Source organism: Hemitrygon akajei, unplaced genomic scaffold, assembly GCF_048418815.1.
Source record: "Hemitrygon akajei unplaced genomic scaffold, sHemAka1.3 Scf000089, whole genome shotgun sequence".
Classification (NCBI taxonomy): domain Eukaryota; kingdom Metazoa; phylum Chordata; class Chondrichthyes; order Myliobatiformes; family Dasyatidae; genus Hemitrygon; species Hemitrygon akajei.
The window spans coordinates 1402257-1420934 of NW_027331975.1; the positions used below are offsets into that span (position 1 = coordinate 1402257).

Genomic DNA, 18678 nt, shown 5'->3' on the forward strand with positions numbered 1-18678 from the left:
TCTGAGCCCACGGTGGTGGTGAGCAGAGGGATTCACATTGGGGGGGAAACACCGGCAGACGGTTGACCTGCAAGTGGGGCCAATGACAGGGGTAGGAGGTGAGTGGTTGGGGCAAAACGGGGCTGCGGAAGATGGACATTTTTTGCACAGAGGATTAACAAAGTGGTTAGCGAGTATTTGTTATAGAGAGTGCAATGAAGTTTCAACAGACTGATCCCTGAAATGGTTGGGTCATCATATGAAGGAAGATCAAATGTGATAACCCTTTCATTTAGAGAATCGAGGACTGAGAGGTGAACACATTGAAATGCACATCATTACCGGTTGAACCAGGGATCCCAGTCTCTGAAAAAGGGGGTGGATGCCTATATTTTATAATATAACCCCTATTGTTTTACCTTTACCTCCTCTCCCAGTTTTATGCTTGCCCTGGTCCTTCACACCCCCTTAGCTGCTTAAGATTCAGCCCAGTAGCAACAGTCAGCAATTCATTCTTTTTGGCTTTTCCTAATGCCTTAGGGGTTGTTGCTTCCAGAAATTTATAAATGTCCACTGCTGCTGATTTCCACACACAAATAAATCAAAAGGGATTTCCCCAATCAAATCGATAATTCATCGATCAATAGCCCCCAAATTTGTTCATATCCCAGACGCAGGTCCCAAATTTGTTATGAACCAGAATGCTTTAGAAACAAGCCAGCAGCAATAGACTACACCTGGAGTCTGATTTTGATGTTAAATCTGTCTTTATTAGAATCTACTTGTAATATGCAACTTAAACAAGATAAGATGGTAAAGTATGAAAGTTCAGTTCAACTACAGAATAGGCGATAAGAGAGAGAGATTTGTAATCCAGGGTAAATAGCGAGAGAAGGCAAATATGTAGAATTCCTCAGGTTCCATGGTTGTAAAATGAAAGAACAGTCGCTGTAGATTTTATCCGTCATCATTCCAAATCCACATACTGATTATCACCAAAAGTGACTTGTCACAAGGGGTATCGTCTTCAAGTGAACTACCACACCACAGCCAGGCAAGGGTTAACACATAAGTGGTCTCCACAGGATATCCCAAATCAGATCCACTCCTATGGATCAAACAATGTGACAACCACACATTCGATGTACATGAATCGATAATTAACCCACCATTGAGGGCATAGGAAACTTCTAAACAGTGACCCTTGGTCACTAGTTCTCTGGTTTCGATCCTTCCATTTTTCCTCCTTCGTCTCCAACTGACTCTGAGTGTCTGTGTCCTCAGTTAAAACTAAACAAGCTGCGAGCGATGTAAACAAGCTGCAAGTCAGACTGATTCACCTTCTTAATCTCTGTCTCTCTCTCTTAAAATGACAGTCCACAGCAAAGGAAACCCAGGGATTCATAACAACGGCCAGTCCCCACTGTGAACTGACTGGTGTGCTAGTAGTTGTGATGACTGAGTGAATCCTATCCCATAGTCTAAGCAGGTGAACGGCTTTTCCCCAGTGTGAACTCGCTGATGATTCTGTAGGTGGGATGACTGAGTGAATCCCTTCCCACAGACTGAGCAGGTGAATGGCTTCTCCCCAGTATGAACTCGCTGATGACTCAGTAATGTTTATTGACTCAGAGAATCCCTTCCCACAGACTGAGCAGGTGTATGGCTTCTCCCCAGTGTGAACTGACTGGTGTGCCAGTAGTTGGGATGATCGAGTGAAACTCTACCCGCAGTCTGAGCAGGTGAACGGCTTCTTCCCAGTGTGAACTCGCTGATTCTGTAGGTGGGATGACTGAGTGAATCCCCTCCCACAGAGTGAGCAGATTAACGGCTTCTCCCCAGTGTGAACTCGCTGATGTCTCTGTAGGTGGGATGACCGAGTGAATCTCTTCCCACAGACTGAGCAGGTGAACGGCTTCTCTCCAGTGTGAACTCGCTGATGTCTCTGTAGGTGGGATGACCGAGTGAAACTCTTCCCACAGTCTGAGCAGGTGAACGGCTTCTCCCCAGTGTGAACTCGCTGATGACTCTGTAGGCTGGATGAATGAGTGAATCCCTTCCCACAGTCTGAGCAGGTGAACGGCTTCTCCCCAGTGTGAACTCGCTGATGTACCAGTAGGGTGGATGACTGAGTGAATTCCTTCCCACAGACTGAGCAGGTGTATGGCTTCACCCCAGTATGAACTGACTGGTGTGCCAGTAGTTGGGATGACCGAGTGAAACTCTTCCCACAGTCTGAGCAGGTGAACGGCTTCTCCCCAGTGTGAACTTGCTGATGACTGTGTAGGGTGGATGACTCAGTGAATCCCTTCCCACAGAGTAAGCAGGTGAATGGTTTCTCCCCAGTGTGAAATCGCTGATGTCTCTGTAGGTAGGATGACAGTATGAATCCCTTCCCACATTCTGAGCAGGTGAACAACTTCTCCCCAGTGTGAAGTCTCTGATGTCTCTGCAGGTCAGATGACTGACTGAACCCCTTCCCACAGACTGAGCAGGTGAATGGCCTCTCCCCAGTGTGAACTCGCTGATGATTCTGTAGGTGGGATGAATGAGTGAATCTCTTCCCACAGACTGAACATGTGTATGGCCTCTCCCCAGTGTGAACTCGCTGATGACTCTGTAGGGTGGATGACTCAGTGAATCCCTTCCTACAGACTGAGCAGGTGAAGGGCCTCTCCCCAGTGTGAACTCGCTGATGTCTCAGTAGGTGGGATGACTGAGTGAATCCCTTCCCACAGAGTGAGCAGGTGAATGGCTTCTCCCCAGTATGAACTGACTGGTGTGCCAGTAGTCAGGATGACCGAGTGAAACTCTTCCCACAGTCTGAGCAGGTGAACGACTTCTCCCCAGTGTGAACTCGCTGATGACTCTGTAGGTGGGATGACTGAGTGAATCTCTTCCCACAGACTGAGCAGGTGAATGGCCTCTCCCCAGTGTGAACTCGCTGATGTACCAGTAGGTTGGATGATGCAGTGAATCCCTTCCCGCAGACTGTGCAGGTGAATGGCCGCCCCCTGGTGTGAACACGCTGGTGTGCCATTAGGTCAGATGACCGAGAGAATCCCTTCCCCGAAATTCAGCAGATGACCAGCCTCTGCCCAGTGTGATCTGACTGGTGTGTGCACAGGTGGGATGCCCGACAGAATCCTTTCTCACACACAGAACAGGTGAATGGCCTAGCGCAGTGTGAACTTGCTGACGTACCTTCAATTGTTATAACCGAGTGAATCCATTCCCACTGTCTGAGCAGGTGAAAGGCCTTTCTCCTCTGTAAGATGACGGGCTTGCTAGATGTTCAAATGACCAAGTGAATCCCTCCCCACAGTCTGAGCAGGAAGGATGGTCAATTGAATCCCTTGCTCCACTTCTTAAATATCTAGACAGAGACAACAAAACTGGCGTGTCGTGTTTGAGATTCCTGGAGACAAATTCCTTCTCGTTTTTAACCTGTAAAAGATTTACAAAATCTATCAATGGGTGTAGGACAACATTTCAAATGAGATCACTTGAGTTGCCAAGGTTTGATTTGGTATCACACTGTTACAGTGAGGTTAAACCCAAGTTGGAAGATAAATCATCTCCTGACTGGGCAGAGTGCTGGTATCTGGAATGACCATCAATTCCCATATGCGTTTCAAGTTCCAACTCCTTACAGTGCAGGGTTACAAGCTGCAGCTGGATGCACATCTTGTATGTGAGGGCATCAGGGACACTACAGGTCTCCCCATCTTCCCTCCAATACCCCCTCTAACTTGTAATAACCAGTGTGTACATAAATCTTGCACTGTGTATTTTTTTTACCCAGTGACAAGTTGTGCACAGTGAATTTTTATAGAGAGGTATTCATTTTAACAGCTGGCAAATCACTGTCAATAGGAACATTGATCTCCTCTGGGTTCGATCCAGTTCATCTGCATTCTCACACAACCTATGAAGCTGGCCTGTAATGGGTAATGAAGGATTTTCTCACCAAAGTTTTTACATATTGTCCATATGTGGTTTGCTTGCTAAGTTACGCTTTAAAAAGTCAGATTTCCAAATATCACTCCACTTCTTCCCACTTGCAAATTCTCCAGCAACTTTTGCAACACCAGAATACACACAAGTATCACCAGTTTCTGTATTCCCCTGAAGCCTCCCTCAATGACTGACAGTGGTGAACTCAGTGATGGCAATGCCAATGAATATGAAGGGAAGGGCAGTAGTCTGTCTCATTAGAGCCTGGCACATTTGGGATGTGAAAGCTGCTTGCTTCCCCTGGCAAAGGTGTTTGATATCATTAAGTACCCAGAGAAAATGGGACAAAACATGTTCTCATGGGTAGAAAAGTCCAGAACAAGAGGAGGTAGAACAAGCAACAGGCACAAAATGCTGGAGGAACTCAGCAGGCCAGGCAGCATCTATGGAAAAGAGTACTAATGCTGAATTCCTCCAGCATTTTGTGAGTGTTGCTTGGATTTCCAGCATCTGCAGATTTTCTGTTGTTAGTGATTGGAGATAGAACAAAGGTGATTTTCTCAACTGGTGATGTAAAAGATTTTGTTCTCTGAGTTCCTAATCCTTGCCTTTATTATAGCCGGAGCTCAGCTCTGTCTGAGAGATCCGTCGGTTCCCATTCACTCAGAAGCCGGAAGCTCCCTTGGGCCCGTGTATGGATCGTGGGGATGAGAGACATGGACAAGAGCAGGACTGTCCCGGGATTGTTGGCCATGGTGTCCGGATTTCACAGGAATTGTCCCAAAGTCGGTGTTTTAGATAAAAACATGGAGAATCGGTCTTACCTGCACCCGACATTTTCAAGGCCTTCTGTGTACTGCGCGCATGCGTGATACTCGGGGACGTCCTCAGCCTGATGTTGGTGTATTTCATCGGCGCTTCAGCGCCGGCAAAATTCTTAACGCATGGCCCTCTGGGTAATCACGGTGCCATTAACCATTTCTGCAAGCACCGGTTCAATGTCCATACCTCATTTTTTTTATAGTGTGTATAGAAAAAATCTGCAGCTGTTTTAACGTAGAAAGCGGCTCCCATAAACAATATACTCAATATCAACGTGTATCTAATGCCAAAGTAAAATGCAGATATAAAACACAGGAGATTCTGCAGTTGCTGGGAATACAGAGACGCACACATACAAAACGCTGGAGGAACTCTGCAATTCAGAGAGCAACTAAGCAGCGGAGTACACAGGCTAGGCATGCTGAAGGGGCTCGGCCTAAACGTTGTCTTTTTATTCCTCTCCACATTTGCTGCCTGAAATTAACCACCATTATTTCGGTCAACCAGTTTCCAAATGTTTCTTTTCTCTCTTTTGTAGCCACATCCTGCTGGTCTGATTCCTCCTCCTCCTGGTAAACTCTAGACCCCATCTCTCTCTGGAGCCCCAAAGCCCTGACTCAGGCTGGCAACTCTTTGGTTTCTGACTTTGCACCATCGAAGTTTCACTCGCTAGTCTGCTGTCAGACTTTAGAGGTGCATTGTGTTACGAGACAGCAGGTTCGCTTACTGTGAGTGTCACTTTAAGTGCCTGAGTGAGGCGGGACTGTGACGTCAGAGACAGAGAGAGAGAACGTCAAAACCACAGTGAGCTCATTGTCTTATTCACCCTGGAAAAAATCATGCAGGTGTATAAGATGATGAGAGGCATTGGTCGTGTAGATAGCCAGAGGCTTTTTCCCTAGGGCTGAAACAGCTAACATGAGGGGAAATAGGTTTAAGCTGCTTGGAAGTAGGTACAGAGGAGATGTCAGAGCTAAGTTTTTTAAGCAAAGAGTGGAGTGTGTGTGGAATGCACTGCCAGCGACGGTGGTAGAGGCAGATACAATAGGGTCATTTAAGAGACTCTCAGATAGGTACATGGAGCTTAGGAAAATAGGTGGCTATGCGGCAGAGTAATTCTAAGCAGCTTCTAGAGTAAGATACATGGTCGGCACAGCAATGTGGGACAAAGCATCAGTAATGTGTTGTGCATTTATATGTTTCCATGAAATTCACGGGAAATCTCCTATCCCACGGAGTGGTGACTAGTTGCAACCTGTCATCTCAGGGAGGGTGAGAGAGGAACGGCAGGGATAGATTTTGATATACTGATATGGAACAGAAACATGGGCAGGAATCAGATGGGCTGAGTGGCCTTTCTAGTGTACATTGTGAGTGTGGTAGAGACAGTAAGTACCTGAGACACGGGATTTGATACTGAACTGATTTATCTTTCACAGATCCACAATATTAAATGCCAGTCTAGTTTAAGGCTAACATCAATTGAACAGACTCCTCCAATGCTCAGTGACCAGGGTTCAGTCCTGGGTGCGATGAGCCGCCAGAAGAACTGCAGAATCTGACAGTAACAGTACCTCATGAACCTGCAGCTGCCTTCAGTCAACATGATGGCTAAACTTTTAACACACAGATGATTTGAACTTCCTCCCTGATATAGGAGCGCTCAGACTGAAGGTGTAGGGGAGAAGGGAAAAAAAGAGATAATAAAGTTATTTGCACTGTTAGGGATAAACATAGAGGAAGAGGTGGAAAGTTTCTTGAATGCATCTATTTTAATGCTAGGAGCATTTTAAGAAAGGTGGATGAGCTTAGAGTATGGATTGATAACTGGAAATATGATGTTGTATCTATTAGTGAAACATGGTTGCAGGAGGGGTGTGATTGGCAACTAAATATTCCAATATTTTGTTGCTTCTGGTGTGACAGAATCAGAAGGGCAAGAGGGGGAGGTATTGCAATGCTTGTCCGAGAAAATACTACAGCGGTGCTTTGACAGGATAGATTACAGGGCTCATTTAGGGAGCCTATTTTGGTGGAATTGAGGAATGGGGAAGGTATAGTAACACTTATAGGGGCGTATTATAAACCACCTAATTGGGAGCGAGAATTGGAGAAGGAAATTTGTCAGGAGATAGCAGATATTTGTAGTAAGCACAAGGTTGTGATTGTGGGAGATTTTAATTTTCCACACATAGAAACATAGAAAATAGGTGCAGGAGTAGGCCATTAGGCCCTTCAAGCCTGCACCGCCATTCAGTATGATCATGCCTGATCATCCAACTCAGAACCTTGAACCTGCTTTCTCTACATACCCCTGATCCCGTTAGCCACAAGGGCCATATCGAACTCCCTCTTAAATATAGCCAATGAACTGGCCTCAACTGTTTCCTGTGGCAGAGAATTCCACAGATTCACCACTCTGTGAAGAAGTTTTTCCTCATCTTGGTCCTAAAAGGCTTCCCCTTTATCCTTAAACTGTGACCCCTCATTCTGGACTCCCCCAACATTGGAAACAATCTTCCCGCATCTAGCCTGTCCAATCCCTTTGGAATTTTATACGTTTCAATAAGATCCCCCCTCAATCTTCTAAATACCAGCGAGTATAAGCCTAGTCGATCCAGTCTTTCTTCATATAAAAATCCTGCCATTCCAGGAATCAATCTGGTGAACCTTCTTTGTACTCCCTCTATGGCAAGAATGTCTTTCCTCAGATTAGGGAACCAAAACTGCACACAGTACTCCGGCTGTGGCCTCACCAGGGCCTTGTACAACAGCAGTAGAACCTCCCTGCTCCTGTACTTGAATCCTCGTGCTATGAATGCCAACATACCATTTGCCTTTTTCACCGCCTGAGGGACCTGCATGCCCACTTTCAATGACTGGTGTACAATGACACCCAGGTCTCATTGCACCTCCCCTTTTCCTAATTGGCCATTCAGATAATAATCTGTTTTCCTGTTCTTGCAACCAAAGTGAATAACCTCACATTTATCCACATTAAATTGCATCTGCCATGAATTTGCCTACACACCTAACCTATCCAAGTCACCCTGCATCCTCACAGCTAACACTGCCGCCCAGCTTCGTGTCATCTGCAAACTTGGAGATGCTGCATTTAATTCCCTCGTCTAAATCATTAATATATATTGTAAACAACTGGGGTCCCAGCACTGAGCCTTGCAGTACCCCACTTGTGACTGCCTGCCAATCTAAAAAGGTCCCGCTTATTCCCACTCTTTGCTTCCTGGTTACCAACCAATTCTCTATCCACATCAATAGCATACCGCCAATACTGTGTGCTTTAAGTTTGCACACTAATCTCCTGTGTGGGACCTTGTCAAAAGACTTTTGAAAATCTAAATATACGACATCCACTTATTCTCCCCATCCATTCTACTAGTTACATCCTCAAAAAATTCTGTAAGATTCGACAGACATGATTTTCCTTTCACAAATCCGTGCTGACTTTGTCCAATTATTTCACCTCTTTCCAAATGTGCTGTTATCACATTTTCACAACCAACTCTAGCATTTTCCCCACCACCGATGTCAGGCTAACCGGTCTATAATTTCCTGGTTTCTCTCTCCCCTCATTTTTAAAAAAAAGTGAGGTCACATTAGCCACCCTCCAATCCTCAGGAAAGCATGAAAAAAGCATGAAGGAGGTGTGGGATGGGATGAAGATCATCACCGGATGCGGTGCAAAGCGGACGGCGAACATAAGTGGAGATGTGGAGAAAGCGAACCAGCTGAACAACTTCTTCAACAGGTTCGACAGCTCAATCTCATCCTCACCGCAGAAATCCACACCAGGCTTACTTCCCTCACAGGAAAATAGCCAATCACAGGAGACCTTGCCCACGCCCAGGATTATGGCTGCACAGGTGGTAGGTCAACTGAGGAAGATCTGTACCAGCAAGGCGGCTGGACCGGATGGAGTTTCCCCATGATTACTGAGGGCCTGTGCGACTGAGCTGGGAGAACCACTACAGCGTATCTTCAACATGAGCCTGGAGCAGAGAAGAGAACCCAGACAGTGGAAGACATCCTGTATTGTCCCGGTACCGAAGAAACCACAACCAAAGGAGTTGAATGACTTCAGACCTGTTGCCTTGACGTCGCACGTGATGAAGACCATGGAGCGGCTGATAATATAGAATCTGAGGCCACAAACCAGGCACGCCCAGGATCCTCTTCAGTTTGCATATAAGGAGAAGGTGGGAGTGGAGGATGCCATCACGTATTTGCTGCACAAATCACTCTCTCACCTAGAGGGGGTCAGTTGTGCTGTGAGGATTACATTCCTTGACTTCTCTAGTGCCTTTAACACCATCCAGCCCAAGATCTTAAGGCACAAACTAACGGAGATGGGAGTAGACTCTCACATGGTGGATTGGATAGTGGACTACTTGACAGATAGACCTCAGTATGTGCGGTTGGGAGACTGTAGGTCTGACACGGTGGTCAGCAGCACAGGGGCGCCGCAGGGAACCATACTCTCTCCGGTCCTGTTCACCCTGTACACATCAGACTTCCAATATAACTCAGAGTCCTGCCATGTGCAGAAGTTCGCTGATGACACGGCCATAGTGGGGTGTGTCAGGAATGGACAGGAGGAGGAGTATAGGAAACTGATACAGGACTTTGTGATATGGTGCAACTCAAACTACCTGCGTCTCAATATCACCAAGACCAAGGAGATGGTGGTGGACTTTAGGAGATCTAGGCCCCATATGGAGCCAGTGATCATTAATGGAGAACGTGTGGAGCAGGTTAAGACCTACAAGTATCTGGGAGTACAGTTAGACGAGAAGCTTGACTGGACTGCCAACACAGATGCCTTGTGCAGGAAGGCACAGAGTCGAATGTACTTCCTAAGAAGGCTGGCGTCATTCAATGTCTGTAGTGAGATGCTGAAGATGTTCTATAGGTCAGTTGTGGAGAGCGCCCTCTTCTTTGTGGTGGCGTGTTGGGGAGGAAGCATTAAGAAGAGGGACGCCTCACGTCTTGATAAGCTGGTAAGGAAGGCGGGCTCTGTCGTGGGCAAAGTACTGGAGAGTTTAACATCGGTAGCTGAACGAAGGGCGCTGAGTAGGCTACGGTCAATTATGGATAACTCTGAACATCCTCTACATAGCACCATCCAGAGACAGAGAAGCAGTTTCAGTGACAGGTTACTATCGATGCAATGCTCCTCAGACAGGATGAAGAGGTCAATACTCCCCAATGCCATTAGGCTTTACAATTCTACCTCCAGGACTTAAGAACTTTTTAAAGCTATTAATGCTTTTTGAGACGGTGATTTAGATGCATATCATATTTTTTTTTACTGAGTTAAGTATTGTATGTAATTAGTTTTGCTACAGCAAGTGTATGGGACATTGGAAAAAAAGTTGAATTTCCCCATGGGGATGAATAAAGTATCTATCTATCTATCTAATCCAGAATCTAAGGAGTTTTGAAAAATTATCACTAATGCATCCACTATTTCTTGGGCTAATTTCTTAAGCACTCTGGGATGCAGACCATCTTGCCCTGGGGATTTATCTGCCTTTAATCCCTTCAATTTACCTAACACCACTTCCCTACTAACATGTATTTCCCTCAGTTCCTTCATCTCCCTAGACCCTCGGTCCTCTACTATTTCCAGAAGATTATTTATGTCCTCCTTAGTGAAGACAGAACTGAAGTAGTTATTGAATTGGTCTGCCATGTCCTTGTTCCGTATGACCAATTCACCTGATTCTAACTGTAAGGGACCTACATTTGTCTTAACCAATCTTTTTCTTTTCACTTATCTATAAAACCTTTTACAGTCAGTTTTAATGTACCCTGCCAGCTTTCTCTCATAATATTTTTTCCCTTTCCTAATTAATCCCATTGTCCTCCTCTGCTGGACTCTGAATTTCTCCCAGTCCTCAGGTGTGCCACTTTTTCTGGCTAATTTGTATGTTACTTCTTTGGACTTGATACTATCCCTAGTTTCCCCTGTCAGCCACGGGTGCACTACCTTCCCTGGTTTATTCTATTGCCAAACTGGAAGAACACTTGCTGTAGTTCATCCTTGCAATCTTTAAATGCTTGCCATTGCATATGAATGTTGAGGAACCAACTAGAGAGCAGGCCATTCCACATTGGATATTGAGCAAAGAGGAAGGGTTAGTTAGCAATCTTGTTGTGCGAGGCCCCTTGGGCAAGAATGACCATAATATGGTGGAATTCTTCATTAAGAAGGAGAGTTAATTCAGAAACAAAGGTTCTGAACTTAAAGAAGGGTAGCTTTGAAGGTATGAGATATGAATTAGCTAAGATAGATTGGCAAATGATACTTAAAGGGTTGACGGTGGATATGGAATTTTGCTACTCTCATTTTGCACCCCTCTGTCTCTCTGCACTTGTTCCTATCCCCCTGCCACATTAGTTTAAATCCTCCTGAACAGCAGTACCTGAATGCAAACCTAAGCCTGGGGAATCGGGACCAGACTATTGAGAGCAATTTGTGGCCTGCTACGGCACCTTCGCAGGAGACCAAGACTTTAATGATGGGAATCTGTCCCCCCAGTTCAATGCCCTACTGCTCCAATGCTTACCAACTAAGTTAGCCAACATGATTAAAACAAATAATATGGATTGGCCTGACAATTACTGAAATCGAATGCGACAAGCTTTGACATATTATTAGGACCCAACTTTCGAATCTCGATCAACCCTGAAGGGAACTAATATTTAAAGTGAACATGTTCAGTGGGAAGAAGGATGCGAACGGGCTTTATCTGAGGAACAGAAATGGGAGCAAAAACCTACCAAGGGACAGGTGGGGACAACAACCCGTTTAGAAATTGACAAGAAGATGCTTCCAACCATGAGTGCCAACCCTCAGGAAGAGCCCAATGTAATATTGCAAGTTGCTGGAAATCCAGTTCCGTTTATGATTGATATGAGGGCAACCACAACACTCAATCAGGAAATAGTATCGGAAAAGGGATTCCAGCTATCAGACATTATAATCACTCTGTCAGGGTTTGAAGGCACGGAACGTACATATTCACGTACCCAGCCACTGCAGGTGGAATTCCAGGGGAGCCAGTGTGAGGTTTCATTTACAGTCACCACCAGTCGGGGGTGTAATCTAGCAGGGAGAGACTTGCTCCGTCTGTTGGAAGTCGAGATTCTTTGCACAGACAATGCTGTCACCCTTGACAGGTGAACAACTGACAGCTTCCCCAGTTTCCGACCCCCAAGTGGAGGGCACTTAATTTGGTCTCCACTCCTTCTGCCAGCAGCCGACCCTCATGTGACTCTGTGCTTTGACCCTACGGGGTGCGCCACTGAGGAAAGCCAATATTATGCACCCCTCGATGGACAGAAGTTCCCAGTCACGGTGATTAGACAGGTTAAAGGAAGAGACGGTATTGCATTCCTGGCCGAATTTCCGGATTTCCTTTGGTGACAGACAGAACTGGTAGTTCCCCATACCACCATTAGGGTTTGCACTAGGTTCAAGCCAAAGAGCCCAGGGTTCTTGGCCTACACCCTAACGAAACAAGCCTCCAGCACCGATGGAGACTGGCAACACTTGGCCGCGGGTCTAGTCCAATACGGGAAGGAGTCTGAGGTGAAGACGGGATATCTGTTAAGACAACCTTTTAATAGTGTCCAATCCCAAGATGCTGTATCCCATCTCTGTGTAATTTCAGGCCAAGAAATCTGTCGCACCAACTGTCCCCCTGTCTGGATCACCATGAAAGAAGGACAGACTCTCCCATCCATTTAGCAATATCCCCTCAATCCCGAGGCAAAGTTTTATGAGGATGGAAGCTCCTTTGTGGATCCAGCAGGAAAATGATATTCTGACTATGCGATAGTGACGGACAGTGAAGTAATTGAGCAAGCCTCTTTTGAAGCGGCTGTCTCCACCCAGAAGGCTGAGCTGTTTGCTCTGACTCATCCCTGTATCCCAGCAACAGACTAAAGTGGGAACGTTTACACAGACTCCCGTTATACATTTGGAATTGTATATGACTACAGGGCTCTCTGGGAACATTGGGATTCCTGACTTCCTCTGGCCACCCCATTAGTAATGCCACCTTTGTAAACAACTTACTCACTGCTCTACAGCTACCTCGAGTTTTGTTCTTCTCAGGGGGACGCCTCTGAGGAGGAGTGAAAACTGTGGTCCCAGATGGGGTGCCAGAAAGACCCTGACCTAGGTTTTTGGATCTCCCAGCGGGACAGGTTTGTGTTCCTACACAGTTTTTACCAATATTGGTTGATTATATACATAATTGTACACACCTGGGAAAGGAGGGAAAGGAGCAAACAGGGTACGAGTCCCTTGCCAGGTGGAACTTTTTGTGTCTACAAGTTGATTTTATTGAATTGCCTAGAGTACATTGCTATAGATACTGCTTAGATATTATAGAAATGTTTAGTAGATGGGTTGAAGCTGTTCCAACTACCAATAATACTGTTATGACTGTTGTGAGGGTATTATTACGGGAAATACTTCCCAGGTACGGCCTGCCAGAGATGCTGAGCTCTGACAATGACCCACACTTTGTGATGAAGGTAAACAAAGGCGTATGTAATGAACTAGCTATCCAGCAACAATTCCACTGTGTATACCACCCACGGGCCGCTGGCAGAGTGGAGAGAGCCAATGGCACTCTGAAGAGTAAACTGGCCAGACTAACAGTGGAGACTGGACTCACTTGGTTGAAGGTCCTTCCGTTACCCAGTTCCACATGAGGGTTACCCCACAGGGGAAAACAGGGTTGTCACCAGCTGAAATCGTTTATGGACGGCCCATGAAAACACCCTGGGGACTAAGACCTTGTGTATTATTGCTCCCAGAAAGTCTACCAGCAAAATTGGATATTCATACGCGAGGGGAAGACATGGGGAAATATATATGCCAACTAACCAAGATTTTCCAAGCATACATTCACAGGTATGACAGGCTTACAAGGAAGAGAACTACTCCGCACCATGGAACCTGGGATTTTTTTTCCTGATGAAGAACTGGGATTGAGGGAAACTCGGACTGCGGTGGAGAGGACCATATCAGGTGTTACCGACCACCCCCCCAGCATCCGGGGGCCCCCATGTTAACACATTTCCATCTTTCTGTCATACCTATGCCAAACAGGTAGAACTAGGGTCCTGCTGGGTTTGTGCTGAAATTCCACAGCATTGTAAAACTATGGTTCCAATGTCAGTAATCCTGCTCAACCAGAGTGAGGAACTCTCAGCCTGGGCTTTCTCAAATAACATCCGGGGAAGTGAGATGAGGATCTGTGGTCCAGACAGAGATGACTGTGGCTGTCAGTGTTTTGAGGGATGGTGTCTCAGGCCCCCATCAAATGGAACTTCCAATACTGGGAAACATGCATCCTGGCCATACCTGCAGGTGCCCAGCAGCCGAGAGGAACAACTGAGACTGATTAATTTTGGATGATTACTTTTCTCTCCTATGGAGTAGCCAGGAATTCACGAGAGATAATCAATTTGGATACAGCACTTGAGGAGCTGGCCACAATACTGCAGGGGCCCTGACAGAAACATCCACTGAAATGATTGCAAACTGGCAAACAGTCATACAGAATCATACAGCTTTAAAGTTTATCCCAGCTGAGAAATAGGGAACCTGTGCTGTTATTGACACAGAATGCTGCACGTATATCCCTGATGAATCTACTAACATTACACCCCTCTCCGAGCACACTGCAAAGGAGATTGACAGCATCAAGAAAGTAGGGCAGGATTTACACTGGTTCACCGAAGGGTCGAAATGGTGATCTTTGAAGGCCTGTTTGGTAATATGTGGGGCATGATACTGCATTATGTCCTAATAGTTGTACATATCTTTGTTACAATTACTGTTGTATACTGTCTTTACCCACTGATAAGTCAATGCTGTCGTCAGTTGCTTTCACTGTAAAAGGTTACTGCGTTGTTGATAATGTAATGATCAAAAGGAGGGAAGGATAAAGTCTGTAAAATGGTTAACACTTCGTTAAACAATAGCAGCCTGTTTTTCTGAAAGAAACTGCTGATGATCAACCGATGTGCTGAGCCATATTTCTTCTTGCGGGCAGCTAGCTAGGGTTTCAAGATGCTTATCTCCTTGCGCAATCACATGTAGAGATAGGACAGCTTCAGTCTGTTCTGTGTGTGTAAACCATTATGACTATTTTGTAGTTTGTCTTTAGGGGCTCCAGCCTGTCATGTAGTAAATATCTTTGGCTCCAGCCTGTCTTGTGTGGGGGTATCTGGACGGATATATCTGTGGTGTAAGGGGAATTGTTAGTCAGTTAGTGGATTGGGTGGGAACAGTCACAGACTGTTCCTGTTTGAGCGACTAACTGAGTAAGCCCCGGGTGCTTGGAATAAAGAGTTTGTACTGTATGGTCTCAGAGTGACTTTATCCAGATTCGACTTCCACAGAATAGGAGTGGTTTTAAAGGGCTGGGCTGCTGGAAGCTCATTACCAGACCTGGAGTGATTGCAACTGGGTCTGACAGAGGCATAACTGGTTGTTCTGGGCACATTCAGTCTCACTGCAACTATATCCCACCTTCCCTTACACAGCTATGTAATGTCTAAAAGATCAGTGTTTGAGTAAATGAGACTCACCAAACTTTCTCCTGACTGAATCAATGGAATCTCAGAGTCTCTTGAGGCAGAGCTGTTCTCTCCAGTTAATGCTCTCAGTCCTCAGGCTGGTTCACTTGTTGCTGTTCCCTCGTCTTCAGCCGTGGTTTGCTTCTAGTTGGGGTTTTTCTTCCAATAAACCTCTCACCGCAGGTCTAACTTGAACCAGAGAGATAATGAAGCACAATAACAATAAAAAGGAGAACCAAACATTTCTGGTTAATGTTACTAAGAACAAAACAATATGGGATAAGGAGGAGCCATCATTCAGTCAGCAACAGAATTAAGTGATTTGATCCATCTGGTCTGCCCCACCATTTAACCACAGCTGATTTTCATTCCAACACCATATTCCTGCCTTCCTCCTGTAACCCTGAGCTACTCAGCAATCATGAATATATTAATCTCTGTCATAAATATACCCAAATGGCAGCCTCAACCAACCTCTGTGGCAACAAATTCCACAGATCAGACATCTTCTGGCCAAATTTTTTTCTCCACTCAGTTTTAAAGGGAAGCTTCTTTATTCCGAGACTGTGCTGTCAGATCACAGTCTAATGGAAACATCCGCTCCATGTCCACTGTATCCAGGCTTTTCAGCATTCAGCAGGTTTACTTAACCATACATCCCTCCACCACCCCCACCGTCCCTCTGAACTCCATTGAGCACAGGTCCAAAACAATCAAATGCTCCTCATACATAACGCCGAACATTCCTGAGATTATTCTTGTAAACCTTGTTCACAACAACTGTACTGAACACATTTCTAGGAATAACAAACTAATTGGCACTAGGGTAATTCGCAGGGAAAAGTTGTGGTTACTTTATTGTTCAACTGTCACAGAGTGAGCCATTTCCACTTCCACATTAAAACCGGTACATTTCAGGAAACATAAACCAATCCAGAGTGAATGTAATAAAAAGAAATTGGAATTACCAAACTGCTCAGCATGTAAGGAACAGCTGTGGGGAGAGGAACAATCTTTACAATTCAGGTTAATAACATTTTGTCAGGATGACTTCAAACATTTTCAGTTTTTAGTGCAGATCTCCAGAAGGGCTTGTATTGTGCTGTAGGGTTTCTATGTTTCTGTGAATAAATTAAAAATCGTGCAACAAACAGAAATACTATATATTTTAAATGTGAGGTAGTGTTCAAGGGTTCAATATCCATTTAGCAATTGGACGGCAGAGGGGAAGAAACTGTTCCTGAATCACTGAGTGTGAGCCTTCAGACTTCTGTACCTCCTTACCTGCTGGTAACATTGAGAAAACCACATGCCCTGGGTGCTGGAGGTCCTTGATAATGGACGCTGCCTTTCTGAGACATGGCTTCTAATCCTCTGGTAATCTTATAAACATCCATCCATTCTCACTCCAGCTGGCACGGCTCCGGAGAAAACAACACAATTTTGTCCAACCTCCCGTTAAAGCTCAGGCCCTCTAATCCAGGCAATATCCTGGTAAACCTTTTCTGCGCCCACACCAAAGCCCCGATATCCTTCCGAGAATGGGGGCAACCAGAACTGAATGAAACACTCCAGATGTGGTCTAACTAGTTTTATAAATCTTCAACAAAACTTCCCGACTTTTGAACTCAATGCTTCAACTAATAAAAACAACCATGCCATTTGCCTTCTTAACCACCCGATCAATCTGTGCAGTCTCTTTCAGTGAGCGATGAACGTGGAGTCTAAGATCCCTCTGATTATCAACACTGTTCAGGGTTTTGCATTTAACAGTGTACTTGACTTGTAGCAGCATCACAGGCAAGTACATTCAGATAACACACAGAACAGCAATTATACAATTCTCTGTCAGTAACAATATGGAAACATGTTTACGTCATCCTGCTAATAGGACCAGAACACCAGGGGCTGAGCGGCGGCTCATCTCAGACGGTTCGGTGTGAGGGTCTCACAACCCGGACCGACCCCGGCAGATTCTGTGAAGGAAGCGAGGCGAGGCCGCCAGTTCGGGAAAGTTCATCCCCTCCCCCTTCAGGTTTCACCGATCACCTTGTCTTTCTCTCTCTCTTCCCCACCCCCACCTTTTATTCTCCAGTCCTGCCGAAGGGTTTCGGCCGGTAATGTCGACTGTATTCTTCCCCTAGATGCTGCCCGGACTGCTGAGTTCCTCCAGCATTTTGTGCGCGTTGCTCGCATTTCCAGCATCTGCAGATTTTCTCTTGTTTGAGTTCGGGAAAGTTAACTCACTGTTCAACGTCAGACCTCCCCGATTGGGACCGGCTTCAATACTCACCGAAGGGAAATTTGTTGGTGTTGCCCCGCAGAGAATAATCCGTCTCCGGCTCCCCGTTCAAGGGGGCGAGGACCCCCTCCCGATCCCGATCCCGATCCCGAACCCGGACCCACCGCTGACCCACTTCCACAAAGAACGAAAAAATCATCACTGCCTAGCTTGGGCCTGTGAGCATGCGCAATGTGGTTCTTTTGCGTCACATGCGGTGGGCGGGGCCACGGAAACAAACCCGCAAATGCTGCCGATCTGCGGTAAAACATGATCACGTTTCGCTGGAGGGTCTCCCATGTGACCGGTGACTGTTCCTCGCCCTTCACATACTGCCCTACCCACCACCGCATTTCCCCACATTATTTCATTATTTCCCGATATCATTTCCATACGTATTTAGATTTTCCTTCCATATCTTCCTCGATCCCTTTCCCTCCAGCCCCAGGTCACAGAGTTCTCAGAGTTATAGTTCTGATTCACTTTCCATCCCGACACACAATTCAGACCCACACAGAAAATGAGCAGGTTTCTTTTAAATCAGTCAACACACACAAAATGCTGGTGGAACGCAGCAGGTCAGGCAGCATCTATAGGGAGAAGCACTGTCGACGCTTCGGGCCGAGACCCTTCGTCAGTCCTGAACCGTTCCGAAACGTGGACAGCGCTTCTCCCTATAGATGCTGCCTAACCTGCTGCGTTCCACCGGCATTTTGTGTGTGTTGCTTGAATTTCCAGCATCTGCAAATTTCCTCGTGTTTGTCATTTAAATCAGTCTATGTTTATAAACACTCATTTCTATTCACATTCCTCTGGCTTCACTAGACAGGAACACTGAAGCATTAAGTGAGAAACAACAGGAGGAGGCCATTCTGCCCCTTTAACCATCAGCAAGATGGAGGCTACTCTCCCATCTCAGCCACATGCTTCTACCGATCCTCATTTTCTCGATCCCTTCAGTCTCCACAAATCTGCCAGCCTCTGTTTTATGTGAGGACGATCACCGAGTCATCACC

At 45.9% G+C, this 18678-nt stretch overlaps 2 protein-coding genes and 1 long non-coding RNA gene across 4 annotated transcripts in view; 2 read left to right on the forward strand and 1 right to left on the reverse strand.

Moving 5' to 3' along the window:
• Positions 1 to 18678, forward strand: part of LOC140722806 (uncharacterized) — an 879998-nt gene that overhangs the window by 788754 nt on the left and 72566 nt on the right. The window lies entirely within an intron of this gene.
• The window catches only part of LOC140722804 (uncharacterized), a 243264-nt gene that overhangs the window by 40049 nt on the left and 184537 nt on the right, over positions 1 to 18678 (forward strand). The window lies entirely within an intron of this gene.
• LOC140722807 (uncharacterized) lies at positions 2814 to 17818 on the reverse strand. Of its 2 annotated transcripts, none has more exons than XR_012097752.1 (3): positions 17675 to 17818; positions 15394 to 15566; positions 2814 to 3426 (listed from the first exon to the last, which is right to left on the reverse strand). It is a non-coding gene; the product is annotated as an uncharacterized lncRNA (long non-coding RNA). The 2 variants fall into 2 exon arrangements; XR_012097751.1 differs by having other exon boundaries at positions 15394 to 15570.